Raw genomic sequence first — 24208 nt, 5'->3', positions numbered from 1 at the left:
CTTGAATTTCCAGTGTGGATTTTGGATAGGGTTTTTGTTGACCATATAAGTTATCTTACTACATTCTGCTATTAGTAAGTGGGCCTCTCTTTGCTAAACCTAGTTCATCTCTGTGTTTGTCATTTCCTCTTACCTCACCGTTATTATTTGTGGGGGGCTTGTATCCAACTTTTGGGGTCTATTTTCTGGAGGCAAGAGAGGTCTTTGTTTTCCTCTTCTAGGGGTAGTTAGTCCTCCGGCTGGCGCGAGACATCTAGCGACCAACGTAGGCATGTTCCCCGGCTACTTCTAGTGTTGGCGTTAGGAGTAGATATATGGTCAACCCAGTTACCACTGCCCTATGAGCTGGATTTTTGTACTTCGCAGACTTACTTGTTCCTCTGAGACCCTCGCCATTGGGGTCATAACAGTTTGCCAGGCCAGTATTAAATGTTAAATGCATTGCAGAAGCGGGATTATAAGAAAGAAAATTCTGAGTTTTTTTTTTCTCTTTCTCATTTTTTTTTTTCTTTTCCCCTTTACCTCTGAGTGGCTTGTGTTTGCTGCAGACATGAACGTCCAGACCTTGATTACAGGTGTGGACCAGCTTACTGCTCGTGTGCAGGGCATACAAGATTATGTTATCAGAAATCCTATGTCAGAACCTAAGATACCGATTCCTGAACTGTTTTCCGGAGACCGATTTAAATTTAGAAATTTCAGGAATAATTGTAAATTGTTTTTGTCCCTGAGACCCTGTTCATCTGGAGACTCCGCTCAGCAAGTGAAAATTGTTATTTCTTTTTTACGGGGCGACCCTCAGGATTGGGCCTTCTCGCTGGCGCCAGGAGATCCGGCATTGGCTGATATTGATGCGTTTTTTCTGGCGCTCGGTTTGCTTTATGAGGAACCCAATCTTGAGATTCAGGCAGAAAAAGCCTTGCTGGCTATGTCTCAGGGCCAGGACGAGGCTGAAGTGTATTGCCAAAAATTTCGGAAATGGTCCGTGCTGACCCAGTGGAACGAGTGTGCATTGGCTGCAAATTTCAGAAATGGCCTTTCTGAAGCCATTAAGAATGTGATGGTGGGTTTTCCCATTCCCACAGGTCTGAATGATTCCATGGCCCTGGCAATTCAAATCGACCGGCGGTTGCGGGAGCGCAAAACCGCAAATTCCCTCATGGGGTTGTCTGAACAGGCACCTGATTTAATGCAATGTGATAGAATCCTGACTAGAAATGAGCGGAAAATTCATAGACGCCAGAATGGCTTGTGTTACTACTGTGGTGATTCTACACATGTTATCTCAGCATGCTCTAAACGTCTTACTAGGGTTGTTAGTCCTGTCGCCATTGGTAATTTGCAACCTAAATTTATTCTATCTGTAACTTTGATTTGCTCACTGTCATCGTATCCTGTCATGGCGTTTGTAGACTCAGGTGCTGCCCTGAGTCTGATGGATCTGTCATTTGCCAAGCGCTGCGGTTTTGTTCTGGAGCCATTAGAAAATCCTATCCCTCTTAGGGGTATTGATGCTACGCCTTTGGCAAAAAATAAACCGCAGTTTTGGACACAGGTTACCATGTGCATGACTCCCGAACATCGGGAGGTGATACGTTTTCTTGTTCTGCATAAGATGCATGATTTGGTTGTTTTGGGTTTGCCATGGTTACAGACCCATAATCCAGTCTTGGACTGGAAGGCAATGTCGGTGTCAAGTTGGGGCTGCCATGGAATTCATGGAGATTCCCTGCCCTTGTCTATTGCTTCTTCTACGCCTTCGGAAGTTCCGGCGTATTTGTCTGATTATCAGGATGTCTTCAGCGAGTCTAAGTCCAGTGCACTGCCTCCTCATAGGGAATGTGACTGTGCAATAGATTTGATTCCTGGCAGTAAGTTTCCTAAGGGGAGACTGTTTAATTTGTCGGTACCTGAACATACCGCGATGCGTTCATATATCAAGGAGTCCCTTGAGAAGGGGCATATCCGTCCTTCTTCCTCCCCTCTTGGTGCGGGATTCTTTTTTGTGGCCAAAAAGGACGGATCTTTGAGGCCTTGTATTGACTATCGGCTTTTAAACAAGATCACTGTCAAATTTCAGTATCCTTTGCCGCTGTTGTCAGACTTGTTTGCCCGGATTAAAGGTGCCAAGTGGTTCACCAAGATAGACCTTCGTGGTGCGTACAACCTTGTGCGCATTAAGCAAGGCGATGAATGGAAAACCGCATTCAATACGCCCGAAGGTCATTTTGAGTACTTGGTGATGCCATTTGGGCTCTCTAATGCACCTTCAGTTTTTCAGTCCTTCATGCATGACATTTTCCGGAAGTATCTGGATAAATTTTTGATTGTTTATCTGGATGATATTCTGGTTTTTTCTGATGATTGGGACTCGCATGTGGAGCAGGTCAGGATGGTTTTTAAGATTTTGCGTGAAAATTCTTTGTTTGTTAAAGGCTCAAAGTGTCTCTTTGGTGTACAGAGGGTTCCCTTTTTGGGGTTCATTTTTTCCCCTTCTGCTGTGGAGATGGACCCAGTCAAGGTCCGAGCTATTCATGATTGGACTCAACCCTCGTCAGTTAAGAGTCTTCAGAAGTTCTTGGGTTTTGCTAACTTCTACCGTCGTTTTATCGCAAATTTTTCTAGCGTTGTTAAACCATTGACGGATATGACCAAGAAAGGCTCTGATGTAGCTAACTGGGCTCCTGCTGCCGTGGAGGCTTTCCAGGAGTTGAAACGCCGGTTTACTTCGGCGCCTGTTTTGTGCCAACCTGACACCTCACTTCCCTTTCAGGTGGAGGTGGATGCTTCGGAGATTGGGGCAGGGGCCGTTTTGTCGCAGAGAGGCCCTGGTTGCTCTACTATGAGACCTTGTGCCTTTTTCTCCAGGAAGTTTTCGCCGGCAGAGCGAAATTATGATGTGGGCAATCGGGAGTTGTTGGCCATGAAGTGGGCATTTGAGGAGTGGCGTCATTGGCTCGAGGGTGCTAAGCATCGTGTGGTGGTCTTGACTGATCACAAAAATCTGATGTATCTCGAGTCTGCTAAACGCCTGAATCCTAGACAGGCCCGCTGGTCATTGTTTTTCTCCCGTTTTGACTTTGTGGTCTCGTATTTACCAGGTTCTAAGAATGTGAAGGCCGATGCTCTGTCTAGGAGCTTTGTGCCTGATGCTCCTGGAGTCGCTGAACCTGTGGGTATTCTTAAGGAAGGAGTTATCTTGTCAGCTATTTCTCCTGATCTGCGGCGTGTGTTGCAGAGATTTCAGGCTGGTAGGCCTGACTCTTGTCCATCTGACAGATTGTTTGTGCCTGCTAAATGGACCAGCAGAGTCATTTCCGAGGTTCATTCCTCAGTGTTGGCAGGGCACCCGGGAATTTTTGGCACCAGAGATCTGGTGGCCAGGTCCTTTTGGTGGCCTTCCTTGTCAAGGGATGTGCGGTCATTTGTGCAGTCCTGTGGAACTTGTGCTCGAGCTAAGCCTTGCTGTTCTCGTGCCAGCGGGTTGCTCTTGCCCTTGCCTGTCCCGAAGAGACCTTGGACACACATCTCTATGGATTTCATTTCTGATCTTCCGGTGTCTCAGGGCATGTCTGTCATCTGGGTGATATGTGATCGTTTCTCCAAGATGGTCCATTTGGTTCCTTTGCCTAAGCTGCCCTCCTCTTCTGATCTGGTTCCTGTGTTCTTCCAGAACGTGGTTCGTTTGCACGGCATTCCTGAGAATATTGTGTCGGACAGAGGATCCCAGTTTGTTTCCAGGTTCTGGCGATCCTTTTGTGGTAGGATGGGCATTGATTTGTCGTTTTCGTCCGCTTTTCATCCCCAGACTAACGGACAAACGGAGCGAACTAATCAGACTCTGGAGGCTTATTTGAGGTGTTTTGTCTCTTCTGATCAGGATGATTGGGTGACCTTCTTGCCGTTGGCTGAATTTGCCCTTAATAATCGGGCTAGTTCCGCCACCTTGGTTTCGCCATTTTTCTGCAACTGGATGATTTCCATCCTCGTTTTTCCTCGGGACATGTGGAGCCTTCTGACTGTCCTGGGGTGGATTCTGTGGTGGATAGGTTGCAGCGGATCTGGAGTCATGTGGTGGACAACTTGAAGTTGTCACAGGAGAAGGCTCAGCGTTTTGCCAACCGCCGCCGCGGTGTGGGTCCCCGACTTCGCGTTGGGGATTTGGTATGGCTGTCTTCTCGATTTGTTCCTATGAAGGTCTCCTCTCCCAAATTTAAGCCTCGCTTCATTGGTCCTTACAAGATATTGGAAATCCTTAATCCTGTATCCTTTCGCCTGGATCTTCCGGTGTCATTTGCCATTCACAACGTATTTCATAGGTCCTTGTTGCGGCGGTACGTTGTGCCTGTGGTCCCTTCTGCTGAGCCTCCTGCTCCGGTGTTGGTTGAGGGCGAGTTGGAGTACGTGGTGGAGAAGATCTTAGATTCTCGTCTCTCCAGGCGGAGGCTTCAGTACCTGGTCAAGTGGAAGGGCTATGGTCAGGAGGATAATTCCTGGGTGGTCGCCTCTGATGTGCATGCGGCCGATTTGGTTCGTGCCTTTCACACCGCTCATCCTGATCGCCCTGGTGGTCTTGGTGAGGGTTCGGTGACCCCTCACTAAGGGGGGGGTACTGTGATAGAAATATATATATCATGTAGATCTCACTTGCATGTATACTCCTCTATATTCAAATATATACTTATATGCTCACATCTAATATATACATTATAATAAATGGTTTAAAATGGCTGACAAACTGATATAACCCAGACAGATCATATGGGGTTTTCCACCCCTAAAAGCAGAAACAGAGTCAGATGTTTGGTGACTGCTGATCAAGTCTCTCCACTTTGTCCTAGACACAGAACTCGAGTTCGGTTGCTTAATCAGCAGTCATATGAGCATTAATCACAATATTCCATATATGTTTAGATAACCAATGACAGAGGAGCCAGACAATATGGTAATTAACTAACCACCCCTGACAACCCCTAACCACTCCTTTCTATGTGAAAATATAAAACTATGTATGTACAATAAAGTATCAGTATTGATGGAATGTTGTTCTGTCACAGTTGTGTACAGTCCATTCTTGATGAGCGCTCAAAATACTCAGTCTAATTGGGAGCGGCCACAGCACACACAGGGATATATTTATCCAACCCTAATATTTCCATAACAGTACTGTTGTGAATTTACCTTTTTGGCTCCCTCTAGTGGTTACTAGTGATTTGACTCTGGGAATGTCTGCCATCCCTTGTATACTCACCTGGGTCGTTAGGTCAGGGGTGTTGCTATATAAGCTCTCTGGACCTTCAGTTCAATGCCTGGCAACGTTGTAATCAGAGCTAATCTGTTGTGCTCTTGTCTACTGATCCTGGTTCCTGCTAGATTAAGCTAAGTCTGCTTTCTTGCTTTTTGCTATTTGTTTTTGTTTGCATTTTTGTCCAGCTTGTACATAATCTGTATCCTAACCTTGCTGGAAGCTCTAGGGAGGCTGGAGTTCTCCCCCCGGGCCGTTAGACGGTTCGGGGGTTCTTGAATTTCCAGTGTGGATTTTGGATAGGGTTTTTGTTGACCATATAAGTTATCTTACTACATTCTGCTATTAGTAAGTGGGCCTCTCTTTGCTAAACCTAGTTCATCTCTGTGTTTGTCATTTCCTCTTACCTCACCGTTATTATTTGTGGGGGGCTTGTATCCAACTTTTGGGGTCTATTTTCTGGAGGCAAGAGAGGTCTTTGTTTTCCTCTTCTAGGGGTAGTTAGTCCTCCGGCTGGCGCGAGACATCTAGCGACCAACGTAGGCATGTTCCCCGGCTACTTCTAGTGTTGGCGTTAGGAGTAGATATATGGTCAACCCAGTTACCACTGCCCTATGAGCTGGATTTTTGTACTTCGCAGACTTACTTGTTCCTCTGAGACCCTCGCCATTGGGGTCATAACAGAAGACATCAATAAAGACAAATAACCAGCAAGGGGAGCAACTAACCCCTACCAAATTCCCTACTCTTGTCCACTACCTACTTACGGGGGTAGGCACCCTAAGTTCCTGCGGTTGGCGCCCCCGCTCCACGAGGACTGTCCCTATTCGCCCTACAGATACCCTACAGTCCCTATAAGGTAGTGTCCCAGATACAGGTTGACCCAAAAAACAAAATTATAATAAAAAATTAGCAAAATAGTTCATATAAAGAATAAGAAAAAATTAGAAAAAATAAACCAAACAAAAAAACACAAAAATAGTACTATAGCCAAAAGGCTGAGGATCCTAAATAGGGTACTAATACACAATGAATGGTTCTTATAGAGTATACAAGAGGGGACTGTTATTATCCTATTACACAGTATATAGTATATAGTTTTTCATTGTTTTGTCCATACACATCAATAAGGGCAAGTCCCAATTTTTCATAATAAACATATTATAAAAAATAAACAAAATGGATTAAGCAATATGAAAAAAATTAGAAAAAATCAAAAAAACAAAAAAACAAAAAGTATGACCAAAAGGCTAGAGGCCCTTAATAGGATATTCATACGTAGATGTAGGATATTTCATAAGGCACAGACAAGGAAGATATAATTCTCTCAATTACACATAGCAGATCCATCAAGTAAAGCCCCTCCAGACACACATTTGTTGGCTTAATGGCCTACTGATTTCTCACCCAGAAAAAATAACATATCATAAAAAATTAGCAAAAAATTGTATGAAAAACAAAAATGAAAAAAATAATGAAAAAAGAACCAAGCAAAAAAACGAAAAAAATAGTCTTATACACCACAGCCTTTTTATCCTTAATAGGGAGCTTGAGCAAAAATATCCTCTTCTTTGGGACAAAAAATAGAGAGGGAAAAGTCAAAGTCCCATTTATGCACAGATCTCAGTTATGGGGAACCACTCAAATGCCAGCAATGTTGGTATATAAATCTCACACAATGGTGGAATCAACCAAATTCAAATACACAAGGCCAATCTTCATTGACTGGCTAATATTCGTTCACAATAGGGTCATTATATAGAGTGAAAACCCCAGAGTATGATGTAGAATTCTTTATCCCAGGGAGATGTATAACTAATAGTCATTAAAGTGGCCACAACTTATGTGGTTCAAACAGCTCTTCAGCCACATGGAGCGCTTCTCCACAGATAGAAAAAAAACAAAACAAAAAAACGTTGTGAATATAAATCCAATTGTCATCAAGATGTTCGTATCACAGCAGCTGGAGCAGACATTACTTGATAACAAGCACTATGCATAATAATTCCAGTAACCAAGTCCTCTGGCGACCATAATCCATACAGCTACAATATTCATTATGCTGCAATAAGCGTTTTTACTCATCTGCTTAATCAAGGTCCTTCAGTAGCATTTCGGATCCATTCAGCCACCAGTGAGTCTCTCCATAAGATAGTTTATTCGGCCAGGTTTAACCATCATGCTCATCTGATACACGGAAGTCCTTAAACCGCACTGCAAGTATCGGTCTAGCCACTGACACCCATCTCCACCTGGGAAAAGCTTCCCTATAATACCCAACGCGTTTCCCCCCCCGTGGGAAAACCGGGGGTTCATCAGGGGGTACGACCGTCCAAGTGGTGCAGGGATGATAACACACCACTCACACCCACTTCCTATAAATAGCCTCATACCGGTTAGCATTCCACGTGGAAGCAATCTCCACCCACTGAAGTCTGCGCCCACCGCCGCACATTACAGTGCAATGCAAATGCGCTCCAGTCCACATAGATGACGTAAAATCATCAATATTGGTGTGGGAACAGGCGCCGCCCACCAAGCGTGCGCCATCATACCTCAGGTTAGAGCGCCGTAAAGAAACAATGCCCTCCAATAATACACAAGACAGCGCATGCGTCATATGGACCGCATCTGCGCTCCAGCCAACCAGCCAGCCGAGAGGCGATCTTACTAAAGCTACCAAAGAGTATTTAATAGTATTTTTGGCCCTCCTCCTATAGATAATATCTAATATATAGGACTGCTAGATTGCTAAAATTAGCAAAACCGGACACCCAAAGAGCCGGAAAAAAAACCCATCAAATATACACATTGTGCCGGTTTCAAATTGAAAATGTACCAAAAATCTATATATACCGAAAAATTACCTAAAGTAATCCTAAATTGGTACAAACAGGATTTAACCACCCAGGATATGATACTCAAAGCAGTGCCTATAGCCAAATCTAAATATCTGAAGTGGATGAATTTAATGCATAAAAACCAAAAAAAAAGAACTATAATGTACCATTCATAAATATTCCCCATTATAAATAATAACAGAGAAAGGGGCCACATATAGCCCTGGCAGTTGCCAATACATAACTTCAACCGTGTTAAATGAAACTAACGAAGGACAACTGTTCATTAAGGCCAGAGGGACTCACCGACCCCATCAAATAGATCCACCTTGTCTCCCGTTGAATAATTCTTTGATCCCAATCCCCCAGTCTAACGGACGGAGAGATGACTTCCATAGCCATAAAAGTCAGGGACCCAGGGTCACCACCATGTACTGTATTCATATGTCGAGCCAGGGGGGTCTCTCTTTTGTGTCTAATGTCCCCCAGATGTTCTCCTATACGAACGCGAAATTCGCGTTTAGTTTTTCCTACGTAATCTTTGGGACATCCACAAGTACAGAGATACACCACCCCCTTTGTTCTACAGTTAGCAAATTGTCTTGTCCGAAAAACTCTACCAGTTGCTGAACTCCTGAACGTATTTGCAACCCTAATGTGTTTACAGTAGGAACAGTGTCCACTAGGGTTGAGCGAAACGGGTCGATCATTTTCAAAAGTCGCCGACTTTTGGCTAAGTCGGCGTCTCATGAAACCCGATCCGACCCCTGTGCTTGTCGGCCATGCGGTACGCGACTTTCGCGCCAAAGTCGCGTTTCAATGACGCGAAAAGCGCCATTTCTCAGCCAATGAAGGTGAACGCAGAGTGTGGGCAGCGTGATGACATAGATCCTGGTCCCCACCATCTTAGAGAAGGGCATTGCAGTGATTGGCTTGCTGTCTGCGGCGTCACAGGGGCTATAAAGGGGCGTTCCCGCCGACCGCCATCTTACTGCTGCTGATCTGAGCTTAGGGAGAGGTTGCTGCCGCTTCGTCAGAAGCAGGGAGAGCGTTAGGCAGGGTCCACTAACCACCAAACCGCTTGTGCTGTAGCGATTTCCACTGTCCAACACCACCTTCGGTGTGCAGGGACTGTGGAAGCTATTTTTTTTTTTTTTTCCCCTCAGCGCTGTAGCTCATTGGGCTGCCCTAGAAGGCTCCGTGATAGCTGTATTGCTGTGTGTACGCCACTGTGGAAACCAACTGCTTTTTTCAAAGCACATATCCTCTTGTTCCTTCCTTTCTGCACAGCTATCTTTTTTGTTTGTCCACACTTTTTATTTAATTTGTGCATCAGTCCACTCCTATTGCTGCCTGCCATACCTGGCTTACATTACTGCAGGGAGATAGTAATTGTAGGACAGTCCCTGTTTTTTTTTTGTTTTTTTTGTGGGAGATTAAGATTGGCATTTCTGCTACAGTGCCATCCCTGTGTGTGCCATCTCTCACTGAGTGGGCCATAGAAAGCCTATTTATTTTTTCCGTGATTTGTGTTCTAAATTCTACCTCAACACAAAAACACTACATCAATCAGTGGGAGAAAAATATTGGCCTCAGTCAGGGCTTGTGTGCCACTGCTGTGTGTGCTATCTCTCATTCAGTGGGCTATAGAAAGCCTATTTATTTATTTTTTTTAATATTATTTGGTTTCTAAAGTCTCCCTGAAAAAAAAAAAAATACCTAAAAAAACAGTGGGAGAGTAATATTGCCCTTTCAGCTTGTGTGCCAGTCTTGACTCCTGGGTGTGCCACCTCTCTCTAATTGTGGGCCATAGAAAGCCTATTTATTTTTTCCGTGATTTGTGTTCTAAATTCTACCTCAACACAAAAACACTACATCAATCAGTGGGAGAAAAATATTGGCCTCAGTCAGGGCTTGTGTGCCACTGCTGTGTGTGCTATCTCTCATTCAGTGGGCTATAGAAAGCCTATTTATTTTTATTTTTTTTTTAATATTATTTGGTTTCTAAAGTCTCCCTGAAAAAAAAAAAAAAACCTAAAAAAACAGTGGGAGAGTAATATTGCCCTTTCAGCTTGTGTGCCAGTCTTGACTCCTGGGTGTGCCACCTCTCTCTCTCATTCAGTGGGCCATAGAAAGGCTATTTTTTTTTTTGGTTTTTTTAATATTATTTGGTTTCTAAAGTCTCCCTGAAAAAAAAAAAAAAAAACATAAAAAAACAGTGGGAGAGTAATATTGCCCTTTCAGCTTGTGTGCCAGTCTTGACTCCTGGGTGTGCCACCTCTCTCCCTCTCATTCAGTGGGCCATAGAAAGCCTATTTTTTTTTTTTTTTAAATATTATTGGGTTTCTAAAGTCTCCCTTAAAAAACAAAAAATACATAAAAAAACAGTGGGAGAGTAATATTGCCCTTTCAGCTTGTGTGCCAGTCTTGACTCCTGGGTGTGCCACCTCTCTCTCATTCAGTGGGCCATAGAAAGCATTTTTTTTTTTTTTCCTTGATTTGTGTTCTAAAATCTACCTCAACACAAAAACACTACATCAATCAGTGGGAGAAAAATATTGGCCTCAGTCAGGGCTTGTGTGCCACTGCTGTGTGTGCTATCTCTCATTCAGTGGGCTATAGAAAGCCTATTTATTTATTTATTTTTTTTCTTATTATTTGGTTTCTAAAGTCTCCCTGAAAAAAAAAAAAAAACATAAAAAAACAGTGGGAGAGTAATATTGCCCTTTCAGCTTGTGTGCCAGTCTTGACTCCTGGGTGTGCCACCTCTCTCCCTCTCATTCAGTGGGCCATAGAAAGCCTATTTATTTTTTTTTTTTAAATATTATTGGGTTTCTAAAGTCTCCCTTAAAAAACAAAAAATACATAAAAAAACAGTGGGAGAGTAATATTGCCCTTTCAGCTTGTGTGCCAGTCTTGACTCCTGGGTGTGCCACCTCTCTCTCTCATTCAGTGGGCCATAGAAAGGCTATTTTTTTTTTTTGGTTTTTTTAATATTATTTGGTTTCTAAAGTCTCCCTGAAAAAAAAAAAAAAAACATAAAAAAACAGTGGGAGAGTAATATTGCCCTTTCAGCTTGTGTGCCAGTCTTGACTCCTGGGTGTGCCACCTCTCTCCCTCTCATTCAGTGGGCCATAGAAAGCCTATTTATTTTTTTTTTTAAATATTATTGGGTTTCTAAAGTCTCCCTTAAAAAAAAAAAAAATACATAAAAAAACAGTGGGAGAGTAATATTGCCCTTTCAGCTTGTGTGCCAGTCTTGACTCCTGGGTGTGCCACCTCTCTCCCTCTCATTCAGTGGGCCATAGAAAGCCTATTTATTTATTTTTTTTAAATATTATTGGGTTTCTAAAGTCTCCCTTAAAAAACAAAAAATACATAAAAAAACAGTGGGAGAGTAATATTGCCCTTTCAGCTTGTGTGCCAGTCTTGACTCCTGGGTGTGCCACCTCTCTCCCTCTCATTCAGTGGGCCATAGAAAGCCTATTTATTTATTTTTTTTAAATATTATTGGGTTTCTAAAGTCTCCCTTAAAAAACAAAAAATACATAAAAAAACAGTGGGAGAGTAATTTTGCCCTTTCAGCTTGTGTGCCAGTCTTGACTCCTGGGTGTGCCACCTCTCTCCCTCTCATTCAGTGGGCCATAGAAAGCCTATTTATTTTTTTTTTTAAATATTATTGGGTTTCTAAAGTCTCCCTTAAAAAAAAAAAAAAAAAACATAAAAAAACAGTGGGAGAGTAATATTGCCCTTTCAGCTTATGTGCCAGTCTTGACTCCTGGGTGTGCCACCTCTCTCCCTCTCATTCAGTGGGCCATAGAAAGCCTATTTATTTTTTTTAAAAAATATTATTGGGTTTCTAAAGTCTCCCTTAAAAAACAAAAAATACATAAAAAAACAGTGGGAGAGTAATATTGCCCTTTCAGCTTGTGTGCCAGTCTTGACTCCTGGGTGTGCCACCTCTCTCTCATTCAGTGGGCCATAGAAAGCATTTTTTTTTTTTTCCTTGATTTGTGTTCTAAAATCTACCTCAACACAAAAACACTACATCAATCAGTGGGAGAAAAATATTGGCCTCAGTCAGGGCTTGTGTGCCACTGCTGTGTGTGCTATCTCTCATTCAGTGGGCTATAGAAAGCCTATTTATTTATTTATTTTTTTTCTTATTATTTGGTTTCTAAAGTCTCCCTGAAAAAAAAAAAAAAAACATAAAAAAACCGTGGGAGAGTAATATTGCCCTTTCAGCTTGTGTGCCAGTCTTGACTCCTGGGTGTGCCACCTCTCTCTCTCATTCAGTGGGCCATAGAAAGGCTATTTTTTTTTTTGTTTTTTTTAATATTATTTGGTTTCTAAAGTCTCCCTGAAATAAAAAAAAAACTTAAAAAAACAGTGGGAGAGTAATATTGCCCTTTCAGCTTGTGCGCCAGTCTTGACTCCTGGGTGTGCCACCTCTCTCTCTCTAATTGTGGGCCATAGAAAGCCTTTTTTTTTTTTTTTTTTTTTTTTAATATTATTTGGTTTCTAAAGTCTCCCTGAGAAAAAAAAATAAATAAATTAGGTGGGAGATTAATATTGACATTAGTGCTTGAGTGACAGTCCTGCGTGTGTGTCATCTCTGTGATTTTGTGCCACAGAAAACAGAGTGTGTACCATTGTGCCTGATTTTCCTTGTGGTCTCACCAACCTGTTAAGGGATATTGAAATCATACTGAAGTTATAGCTCACCGTGTAAGTTGTTTGACAGCAACAAATAAAGTTACTTTGGTTAAGATTTTAAAACAATGAGGAAGTCTGGTGCAAGAGGTCGTCGTGGGCGTTCATTGTCAGCTGGTAATGATGGTAGTGGTAGTGGAGCATCAGGTGGTCGTGGGGATAAAAATATTCCACCTAAGTCTGGAGCTGTGGAGCCAGTTTCGTCGTCAGGCTACACAAGGCCTCGAACGCTCTCTTTTCTGGGAGTAGGAAAACCGCTTTTAAAGGCGGAGCAGCAACAGCAAGTTTTGGCTTACATTGCAGACTCAGCCTCTAGCTCTTTTGCCTCCTCTTCCGAAACTGGTAAATGTAAAAGCAGCGCGTCGCTTGTGGATGTTCACGGTCAGGGACAAGTCGCTTCCTTGTCCTCCTCAGCAAAAACTACAACAAGAGAGAAGGATGCAGCAGGCGACACAACGGGTTACTCCATGGAGCTCTTTACACATACCGTCCCTGGCTTACAAAGTGAAACACTTAACAGGCCATGCCCATTACAAGTATATTCTGACATGGAGTGCACTGATGCACAGCCACAGCCAGAGTACTATGCTGCTCCTTTGACTCAGACCACCACATTGCCCTCTCAGGGTACAGATCCACAATCAGACCCTGATGAGACTATGTTGCCCCGCCACGAACGCTATACCACCGACCGACACAGTGACACAGACGAAGTTGCACACGAGCTCGAAGAGGAGGTAATAGATGACCCAGTTATTGACCCCGATTGGCAGCCATTGGGGGAACAGGGTGCAGGCGGCAGTAGTTCAGAAGCGGAGGTGGAGGAGGGGCCGCAGCAGGCATCAACATCGCAACAGGTTCCATCTGCCGGGCCCGTATCTGGCCCAAAACGCGTGTCAAAGCCAAAACCTGTTGGAGCACAGCGTTGTCATCCGGTTAAAGCTCAGTCTGCAATCCCTGAAAAGGGATCCGAGTCTAGGAAGAGTGCAGTCTGGCATTTTTTTAAACAACATCCAACTGATCAGCGCAAAGTCATCTGTCAAAAATGTTCAACTAGCTTAAGCAGAGGTCAGAATCTGAAAAGTCTAAATACTAGTTGCATGCATAGACACTTAACCACCATGCATTTTCAAGCCTGGACTAACTACCAAACGTCCCTCAAGGTTGTAGCACCCTCGGCCAATGAAGCTAGTCAGCAACGCAACATCCCTTCCGTCACTGTAAGGCCACCATTTTCCGCACCACCGGCAGTATCTGTGCAGGTTTCTTTGCCAGCCAAAAGCAGTCAGGGTCAGGGAATCACCAGTTTTGTAGGAGGAAATATTGCATCTAGGGCACCGGCGGAAACAATACCGTCTCCAACCGTCTCTCAGTCTGCCATGTACACCGGCACACCCGAAAGTTCCACGATCTCCAGCTCTCCAGTCCAGCTCACCCTACATGAGACTCTGGTTAGAAAAAGGAAGTACTTATCCTCGCATCCGCGTACACAGTGTTTTAACGCCCACATAGCTAGACTAATCTCGTTAGAGATGATGCCCTACCGGTTAGTTGAAAGCGAAGCTTTCAAAGCCCTGATGGAGTACGCTGAACCACGATACGAGCTACCCAGTCGACACTTTTTTTCCAGAAAAGCCATCCCAGCCCTGCACCAGCATGTTAAACAGCGCATCGTCCATGCACTCAGGCAATCTGTGAGTACAAAGGTGCACCTGACTACAGATGCATGGACCAGTAGGCATGGCCAGGGACGTTATGTGTCCATCACGGCACACTGGGTGAATGTGGTGGATGCAGGGTCCACAGGCGACATCAATTTAGGGACAGTTGTGCCTAGCCCACGGTCTAGGAAACAGTTGGCTGTAGGCGTTCGCACCCCCTCCTCCTCCTCCTCCTCGTCCTCCTGCAGAAGCTACAGCTCTTCCACAGAACGCAGTCTGCCAACCACTCCATCGGCAGATGACACTGTTGCACACCAGTTGTCCCATTATGGGCCAGCTACTGCCAAGCGTCAGCAGGCTGTATTGGCTATGAAGTGCTTGGGCGACAACAGACACACCACGGAAGTTCTGTCCGAGTTCTTGCAACAAGAAACGCAGTCGTGGCTGGGCACAGTAGATCTTGAGGCAGGCAAGGTAGTGAGTGATAACGGAAGGAATTTCATGGCTGCCATCTCCCTTTCCCAACTGAAACACATTCCTTGCCTGGCTCACACCTTAAACCTGGTGGTGCAGTGCTTATTGAAAACTTATCCTGGGTTCTCCGACCTGCTCCTCAAAGTGCGTGCACTTTGCTCACATATCCGACGTTCGCCTGTACACGCCAGCCGTATGCAGACCTATCAGCGGTCTTTGAACCTTCCCCAGCATCGCCTAATCATAGACGTTGCAACAAGGTGGAACTCAACACTGCACATGCTTCAGAGACTGTGCGAACAGAGGCGTGCTGTTATTTATTTGTGGGAGGATACACGGGCAGGCAGTAGGATGGCAGACATGGAGTTGTCAGGTGTGCAGTGGTCTAAGATACAAGACATGTGTCAAGTCCTTCAGTGTTTTGAGGAATGCACACGGCTGGTTAGTGCAGACAACGCCGTAATAAGCATGAGCATCCCCCTAATGCGTCTGCTGATGCAAAGTTTGACGCACATAAAGGAGCAGGCGTCTGCACCAGAGGAAGAGGAAAGCCTTGATGACAGTCAGCCATTGTCTGGTCAGGGCAGTGTACAGGACGAGGTAGCGGGCGAAGAGGAGGTGGAGGACGAGGAGGATGATGGGGATGAGTATATTTTTAATGCCGAACCTTTCCCGGGGGCACAGGAAATTGGTTGCGTGTCACGGCCGGGTTCTGGTTTTTTGAGGGACACAAGTGACGTAGATTTGCCTGCAACTGCCCCTCAACCAATCACAACCGGAGATTTGACAACTGGAACTTTGGCCCACATGGCGGATTATGCCTTACGTATCCTAAAAAGGGACACACGCATTACGAAAATGATGAACGATGACGATTACTGGTTGGCCTGCCTCCTTGATCCACGCTATAAAGGCAAATTGCAAAATATTATGCCACATGAGAACTTGGAACTAATATTAGCAACCAAACAATCAACTCTTGTTGACCGTTTGCTTCAGGCATTCCCAGCACACAGCGCACGTGATCGTTCTCACACAAGCTCCAGGGGGCAGCAGACTAGGAGTGTTAGGGGTGCACACATCAGAAGTGGCGTTGGACAGAGGGGTTTTCTGACCAGGTTGTGGAGTGATTTTGCTATGACCGCAGACAGGACAGGTACTGCTGCATCAATTGAAAGTGACAGGAGACAACATTTGTCCAGTATGGTTACTAACTATTTTTCATCCCTTATCGATGTTCTCCCTCAACCGTCATTCCCATTTGATTACTGGGCCTCCAAATTAGACACCTGGTCAGAATTGGCAGAATATGCATTGCAGGAGCTTGCTTGCCCGGCAGCAAGTGTCCTATCAGAAAGAGTATTCAGTGCTGCAGGTTCAATATTAACCGAAAAAAGGACTCGTCTGGCTACCCAAAATGTTGACGATCTAACATTCATTAAAATGAACCACAACTGGATTTCGAAATCTTTTGCCCCACCTTGCCCGGCCGACACCTAGCTTTCCTATGAAAAGCTCTTGCCTGTGAATTACTTTTCTAATGTCTAATTTGCTGCAGCTGATTGTACAGCATACGACATGTTTACACCTCCCTAAATGGCAAAACTCCCCACACGGGGCCGTGGTATCGCGACTTGGCGCAAGCACCCGTGAGACTGCTGTTTGTCTGAAGAGGTGGGTGTGCTCGCTTTTGGTTGACGGCATTGCTACTGGGTCCCTCATAGTACAATGTAGTGTCTCTGGCGGTGGTGGTGCGCACCCAACGTCAGACACACCGTTGTAACATGAGGGGCCCTGGGGCGGTCCCGCCGGCCTCAAGAGAGTTCCCCCCTACCCCAGCTCAAAATGTGCTCTACCACGTGCAAAATTATGTCGCACAGCTCCACCAATCTTTAGTCTATTCGCTGACATCATTCAATGTCTGGCACTGACAATACAAATTTGTAGACATCTATGATGCAACTTAAAGTAGTCTGTGTCTGTGTCCTATATTGGCACCATTAAATAGTTACTGCCAAATTACTATGTCAGAAACTCAGCAGATGAGCCCACCCCTGTACCTAAGTATGCCACCTTTTTTTTGTTTTGGTTGTTTTGCGAGACATTAACATCTATTTATATTTTGGGAGTACTGGGACAGACACTCCTTGCACTACTCCTCCACTCACCACCAAGCTGCCCGTGTATCCATGTAACCGCTGTAAAACTGCCATGAGCCTATTGTTTGTTATTTTAGGCCTTTGAAGCCTGTCTGCGGTCCCTCCTTCCACTAGTCCTCCACTGGCCAGACCACTGCTGCCCGTGTACCCCTGGAACCAATTATAAAGTGCCTACAGCCAGCCCATTTTTTTATGTTAGGCCTTTGAAGCCTGTCTGCGGTCCCTCCTTCCACTAGTCCTCCACTGGCCAGACCACTGCTGCCCGTGTACCCCTGGAACCAATTATAAAGTGCCTACAGCCAGCCCATTTTTTTATGTTAGGCCTTTGAAGCCTGTCTGCGGTCCCTCCTTCCACTAGTCCTCCACTGACCAGACCACTGCTGCCCGTGTACCCCTGGAACCAATTATAAAGTGCCTACAGCCAGCCCATTTTTTTATGTTAGGCCTTTGAAGCCTGTCTGCGGTCCCTCCTTCCACTAGTCCTCCACTGGCCAGACCACTGCTGCCCGTGTACCCCTGGAACCAATTATAAAGTGCCTACAGCCAGCCCATTTTTTTATTTTAGGCCTTTGAAGCCTGTCTGCGGTCCCTCCTTCCACTAGTCCTCCACTGGCCAGACCACTGCTGCCCGTGTACCCCTGGAACCAATTATAAAGTGCCTACAGCCAGCCCATTTTCTTATGTTAGGCCTTTGAAGCCTGTCTGCGGTCCCTACTTTAAATACTCCTCCACTCACCACCAAGCTGCCTGCCCGTGTATCCATGTAACCGCTGTAAAACTGCCATGAGCCTATTGTTTGTTATGTTAGGCCTTTGATAGCCTGTCTGCGGTCCCTACTTTAAATACTCCTCCACTCACCACCAAGCTGCCTGCCCGTCTATCCATGTAACCGCTGTAAAACTGCCATGAGCCTATTGTTTGTTATGTTAGGCCTTTGATAGCCTGTCTGCGGTCCTTACTTTAAATACTCCTCCACTCACCACCTAGCTGCCTGTGTATCCATGTAACCGATGTAAAACTGCCATGACTGCCTACTGTTTGTTATTTTAGGCCTTTGATAGCCTGTCTGCGGCCCCTACTTGCAATACTCCTCCACTGACCACAATGCTGCCTGGAGTGCCTGCCTGTGTATCCATGTAACCGATGTAAAACTGCCATGACTGCCTACTGTTTGTTATTTTAGGCCTTTGATAGCCTGTCTGCGGCCCCTACTTGCAATACTCCTCCACTGACCACAATGCTGCCTGGAGTGCCTGCCTGTGTATCCATGTAACCGATGTAAAACTGCCATGAGTGCCTACTGTTTGGTATTTTAGGCCTTTGATAGCCTGTCTGCAGCCCCTACTTGCAATACTCCTCCACTGACCACACCAATGCTGCCCGTGTACCCCTGGAACCTATTTAAAAGTTCATAGAGCCTAGTTATATATTTTATTTACTATTAATAAGGCCATGATGGACTACGCTGTACCACGCTACAAGCTAACCAGTCGACACTTCTTTTGCGAGAAAAGCCATCCCAACCCTCCACCAGCATGTAGAAGACCGCATTGTCCATGCACTCTGGCAATCTGTGAGTACAAAGGTGCACCTGACAACAGACGCATGGACCTGTAGGCATGGCCACGGAAGATTACGTGTCCATTACGGCGCAATGGGTTAATGTGGTGGATGCATGGTCCACAGGGGACAGCCTACTAAGTCTGTCTGCAGTCCCTAATTCAAATTGTCCTCCACTGTCTAAATTGGAGCTTCCACCTTCTGGCTTTCGGCCTATAGTATCAGAAATTAAACTGCATTTGGCCTTCAACTTTGGTTAGGGCCTACTAACGGCTTCTGCCCCTCCCTGGTGTTGCCCTCAACTAAATAAAGCTGAGCTTCAACCTTCTGCTCCAAATTACCATTTTAAAAAATGCAATAGGCTTTTCCGGCCTACTAAAGGTGTCTGTCTGTGTGCCCCTGCCTGGTGTTGTCCTCAACTAAATAAAGCTGAGCTTCAACCTTCTGCTCCAAATTACCATTTTAAAAAATGCAATAGGCTTTTCCGGCCTACTAAAGGTGTCTGTCTGTGTGCCCCTGCCTGGTGTTGTCCTCAACTAAATAAAGCTGAGCTTCAACCTTCCGGCTCTCATTAAGTGGTTTTTAAAAAAAAAAATGGTGGTTAGGGCCTACTAACGGCTTCTGCCCCTCCCTGGTGTTGTCCTCAACTAAATAAAGCTGAGCTTCAACCTTCTGCTCCAAATTACCATTTTAAAAAATGCAATAGGCTTTTCCGGCCTACTAAAGGTGTCTGTCTGTGTGCCCCTGCCTGGTGTTGTCCTCAACTAAATAAAGCTGAGCTTCAACCTTCCGGCTCTCATTAAGTGGTTTTTAAAAAAAAAAATGGTGGTTAGGGCCTACTAACGGCTTCTGCCCCTCCCTGGTGTTGTCCTCAACTAAATAAAGCTGAGCTTCAACCTTCTGCTCCAAATTACCATTTTAAAAAATGCAATAGGCTTTTCCGGCCTACTAAAGGTGTCTGTCTGTGTGCCCCTGCCTGGTGTTGCCCTCAACTAAATAAAGCTGAGCTTCAACCTTCTGCTCCAAATTACCATTTTAAAAAATGCAATAGGCTTTTCCGGCCTACTAAAGGTGTCTGTCTGTGTGCCCCTGCCTGGTGTTGTCCTCAACTAAATAAAGCTGAGCTTCAACCTTCCGGCTCTCATTAAGTGGTTTTTAAAAAAAAAAATGGTGGTTAGGGCCTACTAACGGCTTCTGCCCCTCCCTGGTGTTGTCCTCAACTAAATAAAGCTGAGCTTCAACCTTCTGCTCCAAATTACCATTTTAAAAAATGCAATAGGCTTTTCCGGCCTACTAAAGGTGTCTGTCTGTGTGCCCCTGCCTGGTGTTGTCCTCAACTAAATAAAGCTGAGCTTCAACCTTCTGCTCCAAATTACCATTTTAAAAAATGCAATAGGCTTTTCCGGCCTACTAAAGGTGTCTGTCTGTGTGCCCCTGCCTGGTGTTGTCCTCAACTAAATAAAGCTGAGCTTCAACCTTCCGGCTCTCATTAAGTGGTTTTTAAAAAAAAAAATGGTGGTTAGGGCCTACTAACGGCTTCTGCCCCTCCCTGGTGTTGCCCTCAACTAAATAAAGCTGAGCTTCAACCTTCTGCTCCAAATTACCATTTTAAAAAATGCAATAGGCTTTTCCGGCCTACTAAAGGTGTCTGTCTGTGTGCCCCTGCCTGGTGTTGTCCTCAACTAAATAAAGCTGAGCTTCAACCTTCTGCTCCAAATTACCATTTTAAAAAATGCAATAGGCTTTTCCGGCCTACTAAAGGTGTCTGTCTGTGTGCCCCTGCCTGGTGTTGTCCTCAACTAAATAAAGCTGAGCTTCAACCTTCCGGCTCTCATTAAGTGGTTTTAAAAAAAAAAAATGGTGGTTAGGGCCTACTAACGGCTTCTGCCCCTCCCTGGTGTTGTCCTCAACTAAATAAAGCTGAGCTTCAACCTTCTGCTCCAAATTACCATTTTAAAAAATGCAATAGGCTTTTCCGGCCTACTAAAGGTGTCTGTCTGTGTGCCCCTGCCTGGTGTTGCCCTCAACTAAATAAAGCTGAGCTTCAACCTTCTGCTCCAAATTACCATTTTAAAAAATGCAATAGGCTTTTCCGGCCTACTAAAGGTGTCTGTCTGTGTGCCCCTGCCTGGTGTTGTCCTCAACTAAATAAAGCTGAGCTTCAACCTTCCGGCTCTCATTAAGTGGTTTTTAAAAAAAAAAATGGTGGTTAGGGCCTACTAACGGCTTCTGCCCCTCCCTGGTGTTGTCCTCAACTAAATAAAGCTGAGCTTCAACCTTCTGCTCCAAATTACCATTTTAAAAAATGCAATAGGCTTTTCCGGCCTACTAAAGGTGTCTGTCTGTGTGCCCCTGCCTGGTGTTGTCCTCAACTAAATAAAGCTGAGCTTCAACCTTCCGGCTCTCATTAAGTGGTTTTTAAAAAAAAAAATGGTGGTTAGGGCCTACTAACGGCTTCTGCCCCTCCCTGGTGTTGCCCTCAACTAAATAAAGCTGAGCTTCAACCTTCTGCTCCAAATTACCATTTTAAAAAATGCAATAGGCTTTTCCGGCCTACTAAAGGTGTCTGTCTGTGTGCCCCTGCCTGGTGTTGTCCTCAACTAAATAAAGCTGAGCTTCAACCTTCCGGCTCTCATTAAGTGGTTTTTAAAAAAAAAAAATGGTGGTTAGGGCCTACTAACGGCTTCTGCCCCTCCCTGGTGTTGCCCTCAACTAAATAAAGCTGAGCTTCAACCTTCTGCTCCAAATTACCATTTTAAAAAATGCAATAGGCTTTTCCGGCCTACTAAAGGTGTCTGTCTGTGTGCCCCTGCCTGGTGTTGTCCTCAACTAAATAAAGCTGAGCTTCAACCTTCTGCTCCAAATTACCATTTTAAAAAATGCAATAGGCTTTTCCGGCCTACTAAAGGTGTCTGTCTGTGTGCCCCTGCCTGGTGTTGTCCTCAACTAAATAAAGCTGAGCTTCAACCTTCCGGCTCTCATTAAGTGGTTTTTAAAAAAAAAAATGGTGGTTAGGGCCTACTAACGGCTTCTGCCCCTCCCTGGTGTTGCCCTCAACTAAATAAAGCTGAGCTTCAACCTTCTGCTCCAAATTACCATTTTAAAAAATGCAATAGGCTTTTCCGGCCTACTAAAGGTGTCTGTCTGTGTGCCCCTGCCTGGTGTTGTCCTCAACTAAATAAAGCTGAGCTTCAACCTTCTGCTCCAAATTACCATTTTAAAAAATGCAATAGGCTTTTCCGGCCTACTAAAGGTGTCTGTCTGTGTGCCCCTGCCTGGTGTTGTCCTCAACTAAATAAAGCTGAGCTTCAACCTTCTGCTCCAAATTACCATTTTAAAAAATGCAATAGGCTTTTCCGGCCTACTAAAGGTGTCTGTCTGTGTGCCCCTGCCTGGTGTTGCCCTCAACTAAATAAAGCTGAGCTTCAACCTTCTGCTCCAAATTACCATTTTAAAAAATGCAGTAGGCTTTTCCGGCCTACTAAAGGTGTCTGTCTGTGTGCCCCTGCCTGGTGTTGTCCTCAACTAAATAAAGCTGAGCTTCAACCTTCTGCTCCAAATTACCATTTTAAAAAATGCAATAGGCTTTTCCGGCCTACTAAAGGTGTCTGTCTGTGTGCCCCTGCCTGGTGTTGCCCTCAACTAAATAAAGCTGAGCTTCAACCTTCTGCTCCAAATTACCATTTTAAAAAATGCAATAGGCTTTTCCGGCCTACTAAAGGTGTCTGTCTGTGTGCCCCTGCCTGGTGTTGTCCTCAACTAAATAAAGCTGAGCTTCAACCTTCTGCTCCAAATTACCATTTTAAAAAATGCAATAGGCTTTTCCGGCCTACTAAAGGTGTCTGTCTGTGTTCCCCTGCCTGGTGTTGTCCTCAACTAAATAAAGCTGAGCTTCAACCTTCTGCTCCAAATTACCATTTTAAAAAATGCAATAGGCTTTTCCGGCCTACTAAAGGTGTCTGTCTGTGTGCCCCTGCCTGGTGTTGCCCTCAACTAAATAAAGCTGAGCTTCAACCTTCTGCTCCAAATTACCATTTTAAAAAATGCAATAGGCTTTTCCGGCCTACTAAAGGTGTCTGTCTGTGTGCCCCTGCCTGGTGTTGTCCTCAACTAAATAAAGCTGAGCTTCAACCTTCTGCTCCAAATTACCATTTTAAAAAATGCAATAGGCTTTTCCGGCCTACTAAAGGTGTCTGCCCCTCCCTGGTGTTGTCCTCAACTGAACAAAGCTGAGCTTCCACATTCTGGCTTTCGCCCTATACTATCAGATATTAAACTGCATTTGGCCTACTAGTGTGGTTAGGCCCTTGAAACAGTGTCTGCTGCTCTTGGGTTTGCTACTCCACTGAACAAAGCAATGCCGCCTGTTTAGTCCTGTTACCAATTTTGAACTGCATTTAGCCTACTTTATTCTTTGGCCCTATATCTGTTTCCTCCTCATCCTGCCCATCGCCCAGCCACTGCTAAATGAGTCTGCTGGTACATTGACCTAGACCACTACATTCCCCTTGTACTCTACACAGCCAGAATCTGACCCTGCTGAAAGTAAGGTTCCCCTTCCCGCATGTTATACCACCTTACACAGGGACAAAGAGGAAGGTGCAGATGAAAGTGCAGGTTCCTTCATCAGGTGGGGGGGCATACTCGTTGGCGACGTCACTGGCACAGGGCCCCTCAGAGTACGCAAAAGTGTCGCTGCTGGTGGGAGGCGCCCCCGCCATGCAAACACACCGCCGTACTTTGAGGGGCCCTGTGCCAGTGCCAATGCGAACGAGTGGGCCCCCCCCTGCTTGCTCAGGATCACAGCACTTGTAACGTTTAAATACTTACCTTTCCCTGCAACACCGCCGTGACGTAGTCCGCATTTCCTGGGCCCACGAAAAACTTGAGCCAGCCCTACTCCCCCCACAACTTTCCCCCAATTCCCTATGCCCAACTATTATTATACAGTTAATTAAGATTGGCAAGCTTCAGAAACAAGAATGGATGTTTTTGGCATTAAAATGGGCACTGTAGGTGTTTTCCTGGCCTCCACTCACTGCCGACTATGCTTCCCCATTGACTTGCATTGGGTTTCGTGTTTCGGTCGATCCCCGACTTTTAGCGATAATCGGCCGACTGCACTCGACTCGACTCTGGACAAAATCGGGTTTCCCAAAACCCTACTCGATCTTAAAAAAATGAAAGTCGCTCAACCCTAGTGTCCACACCTATATGTTCCGAGGGACCTGTTCTCCAACCAGGTACCTGGCCTCTTAGGGTGTTCAAAGTGGCTACGTACCACTATATCCCTAATTGACCTACCGCGTCTGTATGTAACCGAGGGATAGGAGGATATGTGCTCACCAATCTCAGGGTCGGACCTCAAAATCTGCCAATATTTTCTCAAAATCTGAGAAATCCGACCAGATTGGTCATCATAGGTCCCTATTAGACGTGTAATCGGTGCCACATTTTCATTCCTTCTCTGTACCAACAAAGAGGTCCGGTCAGTACTCTGTGCAACTTGATAAGCGGAATTAACAATATCCCTGGGATACCCCCTATCCTGAAACC

At 45.1% G+C, this 24208-nt stretch overlaps 1 protein-coding gene and 1 long non-coding RNA gene across 3 annotated transcripts in view; one reads left to right on the top strand and one right to left on the bottom strand.

Annotated features, from left to right (window-relative positions):
* ATP9B (ATPase phospholipid transporting 9B (putative)) overlaps positions 1-24208 on the top strand; it is a 428187-nt gene that overhangs the window by 351418 nt on the left and 52561 nt on the right. The window lies entirely within an intron of this gene.
* The window catches only part of LOC143782533 (uncharacterized), a 41521-nt gene that overhangs the window by 10726 nt on the left and 6587 nt on the right, over positions 1-24208 (bottom strand). The window lies entirely within an intron of this gene.

The sequence above is a fragment of the Ranitomeya variabilis genome, chromosome 6 (genome assembly GCF_051348905.1).
Source record: "Ranitomeya variabilis isolate aRanVar5 chromosome 6, aRanVar5.hap1, whole genome shotgun sequence".
Classification (NCBI taxonomy): domain Eukaryota; kingdom Metazoa; phylum Chordata; class Amphibia; order Anura; family Dendrobatidae; genus Ranitomeya; species Ranitomeya variabilis.
This window is presented reverse-complemented; position numbering and strand designations above follow the sequence as displayed.